The sequence below is a fragment of the Dioscorea cayenensis genome, chromosome 2 (assembly GCF_009730915.1).
Source record: "Dioscorea cayenensis subsp. rotundata cultivar TDr96_F1 chromosome 2, TDr96_F1_v2_PseudoChromosome.rev07_lg8_w22 25.fasta, whole genome shotgun sequence".
NCBI classification, from domain to species: domain Eukaryota; kingdom Viridiplantae; phylum Streptophyta; class Magnoliopsida; order Dioscoreales; family Dioscoreaceae; genus Dioscorea; species Dioscorea cayenensis.
Window position 1 is genome coordinate 21,043,108 of NC_052472.1, and position 14,798 is coordinate 21,057,905.

At 38.2% G+C, this 14,798-nt stretch overlaps 1 pseudogene; it reads left to right on the plus strand.

Annotated features, from left to right (window-relative positions):
- The first annotated feature begins 10,181 nt into the window (after window positions 1–10,181).
- LOC120274661 lies at window positions 10,182–14,450 on the plus strand (annotated as a pseudogene).
- The last annotated feature ends 348 nt before the right edge of the window (window positions 14,451–14,798 follow it).

Consider the following 14,798-nt stretch of genomic DNA (forward strand, 5'->3'; position numbering starts at 1 on the left):
TGCACCTGGAAATGTGGCCTCAAGAGAAGAGTGTTTGGACTGCATTTTGTGAATAGCACTGTAGCAAAACATTGTAATAATTTTATTGTAGCAGTATTATAGCAAAATTACTGCTCACGCGCCCGCGTGGAAATTCTTGCAGTCCATGCGAGCGCGTGGAAAATCCAGATGGGCAGGTGGGGGCACGTGACAGGCGCGGTTTTGGGCTTTAAATAGGCCATTTGTCCTATTCTTTAGGGACTTTTTGCGCAGGCTTTTCGTGAGCACTTTGAAGGCAAGACGGCTAGGGTTTTGGATGAGGTCTTTGGCGAGATAGGGGGACGCCCATCACTAACTTTGATCAATCTTCCCTCCATTATAACATAGAGGGAGCCTTCGGCAATATCGCTTCGGAGAAGGATTCTTCAAGACATTGGGCGACCAATCAAGGCCATCATCACGAATTTAAGGGGTTTTTTTTCATGGTTTTCATTGCTTTTCATTGTATTCACCATTGTTTTGTAACTTGCTCCATGGAGGGCTAAACCCTAGTAGGTATTTGGACATGTGAACCATAGGATCTATGTTTTTGTATTGATTTGCTTTATTTTTCTATTAAATCCAAGTTAATTTAAGTTTTAATTTTGTTTTCCCATTGCTTGCATGTTTTATTAATCCTTGGGTTGATTGGATTTGCATGATTTATTACTTTGATGAAAGAGAGGTCTCCATTAGAGTTAGAACTTCAAGGTTAAAGAGGGTTGAGAGGGTGAGTCATGAGATAGTGGAGTGTCCCCTTTCTCTTCCAATTGAGTGTTTCCTATCTGCATATTCCCTAGACTCTATGCAACCATATTTGGTGTGAGGCTTGAGATTGAGAGATTTCTCCGCCGGGACTTTGTAGGGGGTTAGGGATCTTTCATCGGGAATTAGGGTTCGATTTATCTTTAGGAATCGGTTTCACTCTTAGGTGTCCCTAGAGCGTAATGCGGTCATATGGGGTGTAAGGTGTTGAGATTGAGCGATTTATCCGAGGGACCTTGTAGGGGACTAGTACCGGTGGCTTGGAGGCAAGGGCCGGTTGTTCTTGGATTACCTCGACTCATTAGACTTGGTTTAAATGCATTTAGTGAGTCTTGAGCTTCATGTTAGATCCTAGGGGGTGCATTGTACGGGTACCTCATCTTTATTGATTGGGATCTCCTTTACTTGTTTTTTTTTTGCCCGTTTGCTTGCTTATTAATTCTCTTGCAATTAGTCCATTTTATCAGATCCATTGATTTCGACTAGATAACTAAGAATTGGTTAATACTAATACTTATGTTCCCTGTGGATTTGACTACCTACTCACCAGGGTAATTATTACTTCGATAGTCGTGCACTTGCGGTTTACACGCAACGCGAGCGCGTGTCACATGTACTGTCCTACAGAGACTCACTGGTGTACAGTAAAGAGAATTTTATGATATTTGCATCACACTCTGAACTATGGGCTAGCAATTAACAAATCTTCACCAACTTTGATAAGTGCTTTTACTGATTCTGACTAGCCGGATGTGGAGATGATAGAAGATCTACTGAAGGCTATGCAATTTTCTTTGGAGAAAATCTTGTATCTTGGAGCTCTAAGGAACAACCTATAGTTTCAAGGTCAAGCACTGAAGTTGAATACAAGGCTCTAACAAATGCAACTGCTGAAATAATCTAGTTCTAGTCATCGTTAAAGGAATTGGATATATTTCAGTTAAGATCCCCTGTACTTTGGTGTGATAATATTGGAGCAACATATCTTTCTGCTAAGCTCATTTTTCATGCCAGAACAAAACACATTAAAGTAGATTTTCATTTTGTTAGAGAAAAGGTTGCTCAAAAACTTCTAGATGTTCAATTCATATCCTCTCAAGATCAACTGACAGACATTATGACCAAGCCTCTTTCAGTCCAAGTTTTTTATTCACTTTCTAACAATCTCAATCTAGTATCTATACCATTTAGATTGAAGGAGACTGTTAATCAAAGTGAACATGCTTGTGAATATCCTCCTTGAAGACTTGTTCTACTGTCACGTTCTTTCAGTTAATGAGTTAGTGGCTAAAATAAAGGATGTGTAACAACTCCTTGAAGAGTTCTCATTTGTAACTGTCAATATTAGACTTATATAATGAACTATAAGCATATATAGCTGAGGGTGTGGAAAACATTAATCTTTTCAGATCGCTCTATAATTTTTTTTTTTTAAACAAGGGCCAAAAGTCTAATTTTATTAAAAAGCAGAAAAAGAGAAATAACAAGTACAAAAACAATAATAAAACAATGACTAATAAAACAACAAGGAGGGCTTGACAACTAATAGGAACAAATTAAAATACAAAACCAGAATTAGAAAAACTTCTCATGAGCCATTGTGGAAGGTCATGGCCAGAGTTTAAAAGCGTCAACTCATGATGATTATGCCCAAAAATAGCAAGCTTGGAGATAGTTTTCAACCGATGTCTAGGTATAATATGAATATAAGGACTATTGGCATCAATGCGCAAACAGTTAAGGCTAGTAATCCAAGATCGAAGATGGCAAGAAAAAATAGTATTATTTATATGCAGCAGGGAAGGATGTGAGAATCAACAATGAAGCTATTCTGAATCCACGGGGACTGAGCCAAAATGATTTGCAATGCAGAAATAAGGCTTTGGAATTCCACAATAATCTGGGCATTAGCAATAGAAGACTGGCAAACTGCAATAGAAACAATGAAATTAAAAGAAAAAAATAAAGAAGCCCCCACTGCATATCTGATTGAGGCAACTGCATATGAAGCTGAGAACCGGAAGAGACCATCAGTATTAGAGAAATTACTGAGAAGCATGTGCCTGTTGGAAAGATGCTTGTTAGCATAGTTAATGTCCTTAGCGTGGTTGATATCGCTTAGAGCAATGTTGGAAAAATTCTACTTGACATTATGAAAAATTGCATCACAACGGGCTTTCTAGATGATTACCCTGTCATTGGGAAAGACATTTGTAGAAGAGTTATTGACAAGCTACATCAGACCTATGACACTGGGTTACGAAGCAAACATTTCACCCATGATGGGATGAACAACCTCTTTACCATGGGCCTCTGCCGCATGTGAACAATCATTTCAATGTTGTGGATTGTATGGTATACTCCATTTTACAAGCTGGTTGATCTACTTGTTTTCTTTGTGGGCAAGGTTTTTTCTCATTTAGTAATTGTTTGTGTTGTATAGTAATGCTGCCAATACCACTGAAGTGGTGATGATAGGCCAAGGGAAGATGATTGTAACCCAATTACTCAACCAAATCATACTAAAATCTTGAACGTTAAGCTATGTTTTGCTGCCAAAATTCCACTGCAATCTCTTATCATAGCTCTGTTGGGTCAGGAAAATGAAAACTCCAATTATGCTTTTAGAGTTCTAAACATTATTATCAAAGGACATTCTAGCAAAAGGTACGTTGCTAATGCACTTTTTTGCATGCCATTGATCTCTAACCTAAATATAATGGATTGTCATATCACACGAACTTTTATTTATTCATTTATTTATTTCTTTAATCTATAGAGGTTGCCTTTTTGTGTGACAAAAAAATTTCTAGAATAATCCCTCAAATTTTTCTTATTTGGAAAGTGGAATGTTGGGATGTAGTAGCTTCGTCCATTCCAGCTTTCGAGCCACACAAGGTGGTCTCTCATTGAAAATCGGTATGCAGTGCTGACACAAAATATATATTTGTCTATTTTGGCAGGAGTTCCCTTCTGCGTTCATTGGTGCGTTGGTGTTTTTTTTCCTTTCATTTCCATGTAGTAATTTCTTTTAGAGAAAATTATTTAAAAATCTTTATCAAGTTTCATTTTTCCTCTGGAGTCCCTCTGACATTTGCACTTCCCATATAGTCCTTTTTTTTACACATCTTCTTTTTTACTCCCTGCCGTGACACCCATTAATGGCTTTTCTCTCAAATGGCAGAAATGCACCTCTCTTTTGCCTCCCGCCCAATTACATCAAACTTTTGATAGGTAATTGCAGAAGTCTTCATTTTCATCCTCTTTAAGTGTACTTCATCTTCATCTTCATCTTTATCCTTTGTCACTTTATCTTCTTATCCTTGTCGTTGTTCTTCTTCTTTTGCCTCCTTTCTGTCATTCAAGTAAACAACATCTCCATTCCTATCATTCAGTTTTGTCCGGGGTGTAGTTCAGTTTCGGTTACTTCCTTTTTTTTTGTTTTTTTAACCTATGGGTTTCTCTAATGTTTACACAGGTATTAGTCATCATGGAGACAAAAGAAAGGAAAGTTACTACAATTCATGGTCCTCACCGCTTGGGAGGTTATTGTGGCCGAGATATGTGAGCGGTGGTCACTGGACGCTTCTCGAGTCACTGTAAAGTTTGTAACACCTGACTTATATGGCACAATTTGCCTACTTGAGTTAAATGCGGATTTCCAATGCATTTGCCATATACACCACACCTTTAAGAAGAGTGTGCTGAACATCATCATTGAAGAAGTCAGTGGGGTAGCGAAAGTAACCATTAAAAGCTCCTTACCACCATCGTAATTCAGCAACAAAGGTAGCTCTTATTATGTCATGTGTCGTCATGTGTATTATCACTACTTTTCTGTGTAGTTGTATATGTTTATGTGTATTACAATATTGTTTATGTGTGTTATATGTGTTTTAGGTGTATTATACGTGTGTTCTATGTATTATATTGATTGTATGTGTATTACTTTGCATTTTCTATGTATTGTTTATGACTTGTTCCCTACCTTATGCATTGGCATCCACAAGGAGTCAATCTTAAAAAGCATGAGTGCGGACATGGAGTTGTTTTTGTCCCAACATCCTTTTGCAGGTGTGCTCAATATTATTTCATGTTTATAAACATCTAATGGATCGACATTGCAAGTAGGACAACAGTTTGAGAGTGTGGATAACTTGAAAAATGCCTTGAATAGCCATGCCATATGGTATAATTTTGACTTTACATTTATAAAAATGACAAACTTCTCTTGGTTGTAAGGTGTGCTTCTCCGGATTGCCAATGGCATGTCCATACCTCAAAAGAGAGGAATGATGAGACATTCTAAGTGAAGAAATACAAGCGACACACACTTACGGTGGGGGCATCGGTACGCAAGTTCACTCAAAAGCTAATAAGAAGTAGGTCGGCAACCGTATTATGCAGAGACTGAAAGAATAACCATTGTATCGAGCCATTGAAACACAAAAAGACATCCTATAGGAACACATTGTGCGATTACCATACAAGCATGCATGGAAGGGTAGGGAGGTCGCTTTGTCTGCCATTCATGGTAGTAAGGTGAGCAGTTATGATTTATTATTGTCGTACGCCAATAAGGTGGCGGAGATGAATCCCGGAAGCATTGTCACAGTTGAGGAGGACGGGGAGTAATTCAAATGTGCTTTCTTCTCTTTTCCTGCTTCTTTTCTTGGTTTAAAAAAGGCGATCGCGAGTGTTCCTGTCATTGCTATATGGTTATTGCCTATGACATTTTGAGGCGAACTTTATGAAAGCGAACACTAAACTTGGCAAAACATTGCGAGAACATGTTGGGCTATAGTTATCAAAATTATGTACACTTACATAGCCAAAAGTTTGATGATGCTGACACACACCTTACGTGTGTGTACCAAAAGTGTACTGGTTGTCTAAGTAATAAAGTACTGACACGACCAAATTGCGTGTGTGTACCACAAGTGCATGGGTGTGGAAGTAATAAAATACCCTAGTGAGTTGGTAGTCGAATCCACAGGGCTAGTACTAACTGCTTCTCTGCTATCTAGCCTAATGATAAATGGGATGGTGTGCTGATCTAATGTGCACAGACATGAATACTGGAGACGAATATGCAAGGGTAAAGTGGAGGGAGATCTCAATCAATAAAGATGAGGTACCCGGGCAATGCTCCCCCTAGGATCTAACATAAAGTTCAAGAGTTGCTAAATGCTTCTAAACTGAGTCTAATGAGTCGAGATAATCCAAGAACAACTAGTCCTTATCTCCAACCAATTGACACTAGTCCAATACAAGGTCCCGGTGGAGAAATCGCTCAATCTCAACACCTCACACCCCATATGACCGCAATAAGCTCTAGGGATACTTAAGAGTGAAACTGATTCCTAAAGATAGATCTAACCCTATTTCTAGGCAAAGGATCTCTAACCCCCTACAAGGTCCAGGAGGAGAAATCTCTCAATCTCAGGCCTCACACCAAAAATGGTTGCATAGTGTCTAAGGAATACGGAGATAGGAAAAACTCAATGGAAGGGAATGGGAACACTCCACTATATCATGACTCACCCTCTTAACCCTCTTTAACCTTGGAGTTCTAACTCTAATGGAGACTTCTCTCATCAAAGTAACAAATCATTCTTAGAGAATTAACCACAAGGATCAATAAAACATGCAAGCAATAGGAACACAAGATTAAAACTCAAAACAACACGGATTTAATAGAAACCATAAAGCAATTCAATACAAAAGACAAGATCCTAGAGTTCACATGTCCAAATACCTACTAGGGTTTAGCCCTCCATGGAGTAAGTTACAAAACAAAGATAAATACAATGAATAGCAATGTAAACCATAGAGAACCCCCCCTTGAATTCGTGATGATTGCCCTTGATAGGTAGTTCAAAGTCTTGAAGGATTCCTCTGTAAAGCTAGGTCGCCGGTGGCTTCCCAAGTGCTATGACGGCGAATGAAACTATCAAAGTTGGTGAAAGAACACCCTCCAAATTTGCAAAGACCTTCTTCACTTCCAAGACATTGACGAAGCTCTTGACAATATCACACAAGTTGGAACATATGAGTGTGACTGCCTCTGTGCCCCTTCAATTTATAGATTTACTTGCACATTTTGGAGGTTGGCACACACCCACATGCCGGTGATCATAACTTGTGCCTTGATCCTTGTTCGGTATAAGAGAATCTTCAAAAATCACGTCAATGATCTATTTTTGCTTCCTTTCTTCTAAACTTGTCTCCACGACCTTAAATGCATAAAAGAGCACAAATACACATGAATGAGCAATAAAATCTGATAAAAATGATGCTCAATGTAAAAAAAGTATATTTTGTAATACTTATACAGAAGCACTTATCTGATGCCTTTACTGAACTTGCGATGACATTGCCAGTGGTACATGATTGGTTACTGTACAAGTCAGACATTGATCACTAGGCTAATTATTTATTTAAGGGCATGTACTGGTATGAAATGTACTCCAATGTGGCGGAGTCATTCAATGCCTTGATCAAAGAGGTGTACCATCTACTGGTGACAAGTCTGGTTGACTCAATAAGGTGAGCTTCCATGTGTAATACTCTTTATTTCTCATGTGTTACTCTGAGTTTATGTGTAAAATTATGCTATTTATGTGTATTATTTTTATTTCCCGTGTAATATTTTCCATTCCTATGTAATATCATACAATTGCTATGTATTATACTTATTTTTAATGTAATATCAACCATTTTCTGTGTAATCCTTTCTGCACGCATGGATTGTACTGAGTAAAAGTGTATGTTCACAGGTTCAAACTTATGAATATGATGGCTGGTAGATGCCCACAATCAAATAGGTGGGATATGCATCTTTGTGCACAAATACACAAAAAGGTTGAATTGATTATTGAAGATTGCAAGTTCTTGAGGGTGGGTCGTTCAACGTCTGACACTTATGAAATAGTTGACAATCACAACAATGCTGTCATTTTACGGAATCGGAAGTATTCTTGTAGAAAATGGGAAGTCCATGGCCTTTCGTGCAAGTATGCATGTGCGGTGATCATGTAAATAGATGCGAACATGTACAGTTACATGGCCAATTACTTCATAGTGGAATGGTATCGCCGTGCGTATGCTGAACCTATATACAAATCCGGTCCCCGATCACCAAAAAATGACCTAGCCATCCACGAAGGAAGAGAATTGAGTTATAAGAATTCGAAGTCAGTGAGTTACATTGTAGTCGGTGACACGAACTTGGCCATAACCGTCGATCGTGTTACGTGGTTATAGCGGACTGAACTATTGGACTAATGTTTTTGTGTATTATGTACATTCATATGGTTTTAGGGATGTTTAATATGATATATATATTTATTTAAAATTTGATATTTTAAAGAACGGTGCTACATTAAGAGGGTTTTTGGGTATAATGCCGATTTGTAAGGAATGCTATGAATGAAGGTAAAAAAGAAGTATTGTCTCATAAGCAATTTATTATGTATTATACATATGTACTTATGTAATATATTTGGTTTATGTGTGGGGTTAGTAATTTTTGTGTATTATATCAGTGTTTCTATGTATTATATGCTTTTGTTTTTTTTTTACTTTTCTTATGACTTCATATTTGCATTTTCAAAGTCCTACATATGTTAGTCATATTTACATTAATTAAAGTAAACATCAAAAACGTTCATGGTGAGATATGCAACAATGAAGTAAATCTAAAGAACTTAATGTTTGACATGACAAAATTATCATGGAGGAATGGCAACATCGAGGGAATCCTACTCGGTACATGGCATGGGGTGCATAGCAGCAACCGGCTTCCCTACGTTTTCCTTGGTTTCCTTCAGTTGTTCGATCTTGGGGGCCGTTGATCTCCTCCATCCCTACCAGTTTTTCATCCATCTAGGTGTGTGCTTCTGCAACATCGATCCGTCCTTTGGTCCCTTGGATAGTATTACCATTACTTTCCCTGCCACCGGATTATCACCCCTTTGGTCATTCACTACACTATCATCCTGGGCTTTCTCTTTGATGGTAACATCCTTCTCTACATTCTCCGTTACAATGACCTTATTCCGATGCCATCCGCAAGTATCTATGTGACATATTGAAGCCATAGGAAAAGGACTTCCGGTGGCGAGAAGCTAAGTGCTTCATTATCCACAATTTGCTCAATGAAAAGCATAAGGAAGATAGGACAGTCTACACTACCAGATGCTTTTTGCAGGTAAGAATGGACATGCTTCATCAGTAGGTGCTTCAACGAATTCACGCCTGTGTTAACCTCAATGACGAACTCTAAGAGATCCCGCTACAATGCGAGGAAACAGATGTTGTTAGCATTAATTTATCGTTATTGTATATTAAACAGCTGAATTGTTGTCTGTGAGGAATTGTTATATGGATTTAACTTTCCATTTCAATATCATCTTCATTGTATGCCTGCGATTGAAGGGAAAAGTAATGCATATATGTCTGCCATGCAATATTAAGGACCACTAGATGGTAATGGCCATAAAGGACGATGGGTATAAGAATGAACTCCACGTTCTTGTAGCCAAAGATGATATCCTCTATCATGCACAATGCCTGATTGGCGGCATATTCTATCTTCTGCATTGCAAGGGCCAGCTGCAATGTGATAATGGCACTCCTCCTATACGTATTGGGATTTGTCATCAACTCCTCATGCAGCATTAGGACCAAGACTGTGACCACATCTTCGGGCACCTATTCCTTTCCTTCACGCAGGATAAAGAGATTGTGATGGGTTGTAAACCTATACTCATCCCTCCAGATAACAAAACTGCAACATAAACAGAGAGACTAAAGTCAAACTTGATCTATATATATTATATAAGAAATAAAAATATTACACAGAATGTACCGATATTACACAAAAAACTATATATTTTACACATGAAGGGAATTTTGTTACACAAAAATATATATCTAACATAAAAACGGCAATGTACATAAAAACAACATATCTAAATTATGTACATAACAAGGAGGAAGTTACCTATCGACATGCATGTTTAGGTATAGATCAAGCTCTGACTGTTCAAGTTGTTTCAGCCTTGCGAAGAAATGGTATGTCTTCTTCCTCGGCGTGAAATCAGGCTTAACATGGATTTGTAACTCAATATAAGACCAAGTTTTTAACTTATGCTCATATAGTACGATCACAAGATGTTCTTCGTCATCCTTTCTAACACTTTTCCCTCCTGAAAGTGTCTCAAGGAGATTGTTAATGGCCTGCATGGCCACTGGGAGAATATGTTGTCTAACTCCTCGAACGACTATGCCAATAGGCGGCACACTTGTAAGAGGAAGTCATCGATGACTGGCCTTTCCTCGTGGGCATTTTTTTAGTGGCACTAGGAATATGTAGTCCGACTCCTCGGACAATAATGCCGACGGTAAGGCATGCTTTTGGGAAGGGGAACCTCGATGACCGACCTCTCCTCGGGGGCATTTTTGTTGGCGGAAGCTTCACTCGTGGTGCCCTTTCCGGTGGGGCACTATTTACTGGGCCCTTCTTTGGTGAAGGCCTCTCCTGGGGACTGTGAATGGGATTGGCATCAAATGTCTCCTGTGCTGTAGCTTTTCCATCTACTGCGGCCACTGACGAATCCCCTTGAAATGCTTCTTCCCCCTCTATGGCGGTCGCTGGCTCCTGCCCCTAGACTTTTAGTGGACCTTCTGTTGGTACCACAAGATCTGGGTACTTGGCCTTAGTCAACGCCCGAGGGGGTTGACTCTTCGGTGGAGTTCTTCGTGTTGTACTGGCCAATAATCTTCCACGCCATCCTTTTGAAAGGCATACCCGACCAAGGACGGGTATAGGAAGAAGGCGGATGGAGGACGTCTTCATGTCGGCTAACGTCTACATTTTTTAGCTAACACCGTTCGCTCTTTTGGCCCGTCCCGCCGAGCATCTCTGGCATTGTGCTCGTCCATACGGGCACATAGCATATCAAACTCGGTGAGTAGTCAGTGAAGTAAACTATACACATTAGCATCTCTGTCAGGCCTGTCAACCACCGACTGCCAATGAGAAATTTTTAGCAAATTGAGTTCAGGGAAATGGTCCCCACCCTGTTTTCCGACAGCTAGTCAGCTTCTTTTCTTTTGATCTTCTCTTCTTCTTCTTCTTGTTCCGCTGTTAGGCCAGCATTTTTCTTTGTTGCTCTCCTTGATGGGGAAAGCCGTCATACCTCTTTTTTGAGTCTCCCAATTAGGACAACCTCACAGAAATTTCCTTGGCCTTTCCTGTTCTACAGCCAACAAGTGTAATTTCTTCATCATTGGCTAGGACAAGACCAGAGAACTATAAAGGATGCATGAGATAACATGTTAGCCTAACAATATAGTACATTAAACATTGATATTTCACATAATGACATGACTAGAGTATATTACACAGAACGGGAAATATCATACATAGGACATTAGTATATTATACAGTAAACAAGAATATTACACATTGATAACAACAAATTAGATAGATAGCTTGAACATTACACAAGATTAAAAGAAACTCACTTCTTTCCCTTCTAGGTATTTTAAAAGTGGATCAATTGATGATGCCTTGATGAATGTACTCTCCCCATAACACAGTATATGGGGTGTCCGACCAACAGGTTTCTTCTTCATGCTTCTAGACATCTAATAGGACTATAGAATGAGGGTGATTGAGCATTCTTTCAGGTATTTGGAGGTGTGGTACTCCTTTGACAGTGCAGCTGTAATCGTGCGGCCATTTTGGGAAGATCATCGATTACCTACCTGTGGATGGCATTAGCCCAGGCTTAGTTGCCTAACTTCTCCTTACCTTTTCACTTGTTGTTTGGTTTGCAGGAATGCTCACGAGTTTGTGGGAAGTCGAGAGTGAGAAGAGAAGAACAAGCTCGTCGGTGAACGAACAAGGAGAAGACAGTCATAGGTGCAAGAAGAAGAAGAAGAAGAAGAAGAAGAAGAAGAAGAAGAAAGGTTTCCATTGTGACCACACATATAAGTATAAGACCAAGAGGTGCCTAGCCAGTTACGGGTGGTGGGTTCACAACCATTGAGCGGTTTCCAACGCTAGTTGAGGATATTTTTGTCATTTCCCCACCTTTTGATTTTTGAACATGAACAAGTTACAAAGATAGCATTTCCATGGCCATTTAACAGCACATTAACCCCCATTAGTGCTATTCGGATTTGATGGAATTATTTTGAAAAGGAGAGACCTCTGAGAAATAAGCAAACTACAAGGGCTTTAAGGCATCTGCAAACTATGGAGGGACTTATAGGTAATTATCTTTTACTTTTGTTTGCAGATGACTCAACCACTATGATTGTTAGACATGGCCCTATTATAGAGTTTCCTATAGCTAATCAGAACGTCAAAGACCTTCATCAAATTGAACAGGTCAAAAGTAAGTTAGTTGGAATTGGCTCAAATGCTGCTAGCTGTTCTGATTTTAGTTTTCTACATTGTGTCTATTTTTATTATGCATCTACGGGAAAAATGTATGCTGAAAAATTTGCGGATAAAACACAGAGTATAAGATTGTTGGTTTGAGTGAGCTTCCCTGCAATCAACAATTGTAAGTTTCTCGTGTTTGCCTTTATTTTTATGTAATGGCGGTTTTCATTCTATTTTGTCATTCTATTACATACTCTACCTACTCACCAGTTATTTTTGAATATATTGTAGTTGCCTATATCTAATTTCATTGTCTCTGAAATGTACAACTGATCTTTGCATTGACTCCACCACTACCATTAAATTGGTCAAGCATTGCTTGTCCAATTACAATTGTTTTTGTCCGCAAAATTGTTTGCTTAGCTCTTTTGTTCAACTTTCCTAGTATTTTTATTCAACTATCTGAGTATGTTCTTCTTAGTTCATGGTAATTGATTCAAATTTTATTTATTTATTTTTTGGCAGCTTCACCCTTAACAAGTGTTGGAAATGAGAATAGTGATGGTGATGTCCAGTCTACTGACATTACAGTTTTTTATTATTTTATGAAGATTCCAATAGAGTTTTTTTCGGCTTAATTATCATTAGCTCTCTGTACTGGTCATGTTTTCCATACTTTTTGCAGTCATGATTTTGCTTATTTCTTTAAGCTCTGCAGTATGGTGCCATTGCAAAAGTACACAAAGGCATTGGCTACACTTCAGAAATCATCTTTCATGGAAATATCTTGACAGAAGCCTCAAGAAAGAATGAGTGTTCTTCGTGAGGTCAGTTCCTGTTTGTTCTTTTTTTAGTTGACCTTTTGTATTTTGACTAGGTGTACCTTTTCCTATGCCATCTCTATCTCAGGCCTTGAAATACAATAACAACGATGCTGATCCTATGTTGTGTGCTAATGGAGTTTCAATAGCCACACAATTTACAAATTGATTTATATGTCCTACCAGCTCCCAAGGTTTGCTTATTTTTCACTCTTTACTACTGCATTGTTGTTTTTTTTAATTATTATTATTATTATTATTATTATTATTATTATTATTATTATTAATCTTTATGATTCTGGGTGTTTTCTCTTTAAATATTGAAAACATTATTTTAGGATGATTTGTTGTTTCTTGCTTTTTATTTGTGGTAGTTGAAAGTTGGTATTGGTGAAGATCTTTTCCCAACAAATGGATGATGGAATTTCAATAACAAGGTATTGGTATATCAATTTCTATTAAGCTTTGGGTTGAGTAAATTCTTGGCATGCTAGTGCCAATCAGTTCTGCTTTTGTATGATAACAGAAGCTAATTGAGCCATCGAGTTTAGAACGTTGGGCAGTTGTAAACTTTTCCGCTCATTGTGATGTACAAAGTATGATAAGGGATTTTATCAAGTATGGGAATCTGAAGGGAATCGTAAGTTGATGTTATGATTGTATAACCTGAAGTACTCTAGCATTACTTATGTATTGTACATGTTCATATGGAGATATGTAACTCCTGGGTTTTGAATATGGAGTAGCCATTTGATGTGTTTGATGAGAACCCTTCTATGAGGCATGGTCTACCCATTGCTTGAGTAAAAGATATGTTTGAGAAAGTTAAGTCCAACTTTCCCGATGCTCCCGAATTTCTCCTTTGTCTCATTTGAGGAAGAAAGAATTTTGACATGTACGGTTTGATTTCCTTCTACCTTTCTTTTGCTGCACTGTATATGTAATCTTGGAAGTATCGTATTATTATCTGCACAACATCCTTTCAGGATTTTCGAAGTGAAAATGTCTTGCTGACTTCGCCATTGCTACTCACTGCAGGGCCCCAAAACGAGTCAAGGACCGATACATCACCAATGTGCTTTTGAAAATAAATGCCAAGATATGCATGCCTGAAACCATTCTAGGAATTTTTGCTTGACACTTCTGTGTTTTAATGCCATTTCTTTCTTTTGTCTAATACATAATTATTTTATCTACAGCTTCGTGGCATGAATTCATTTTTGCAAGTTGAACATTCACTTGCAATGGCCCTTATTTCCATGTTTCCAACAATTATACTGGGAATGACTCTATCCCATGGCTCTCCTGGGCAATTATATATCCCATCAATTGCTGAGATAATTTTTTTTGGAGAAATTAGAACTTTTAGAGGAATTTTAAGAGTATTCGACAAAGCTGAACAAAATATGCTCACTTTGAATTCTAGGCCTGAAACACTTTCCTAAAGGAGAATTAGCCCCTTACGTTTTGTACCAATAGTGAATTCTAAGCCTTTAGAATATAAAGAATCCCCTTACTATGTTGCACACACAACAAAGTAAGCCTTAGAGAATGAAAAATTGTTTGGTATTGCACTTAGAGAGAAGTCTTTTAAATATCCTCTATCTTCTATGCAACACTCAAGTGTTCTTATATAAATTCAGAATTGGAAGTTCTTACTACCCCTTAAATATGAAGAGATGCATGATAACTATTTAACTCATTTTATTATACAAAAGGATGTCTTCTAACTACATGGAACTTCTTTATTATACAAACAGAAGCAACACAACTTCCCTAACTTCCTATTTACA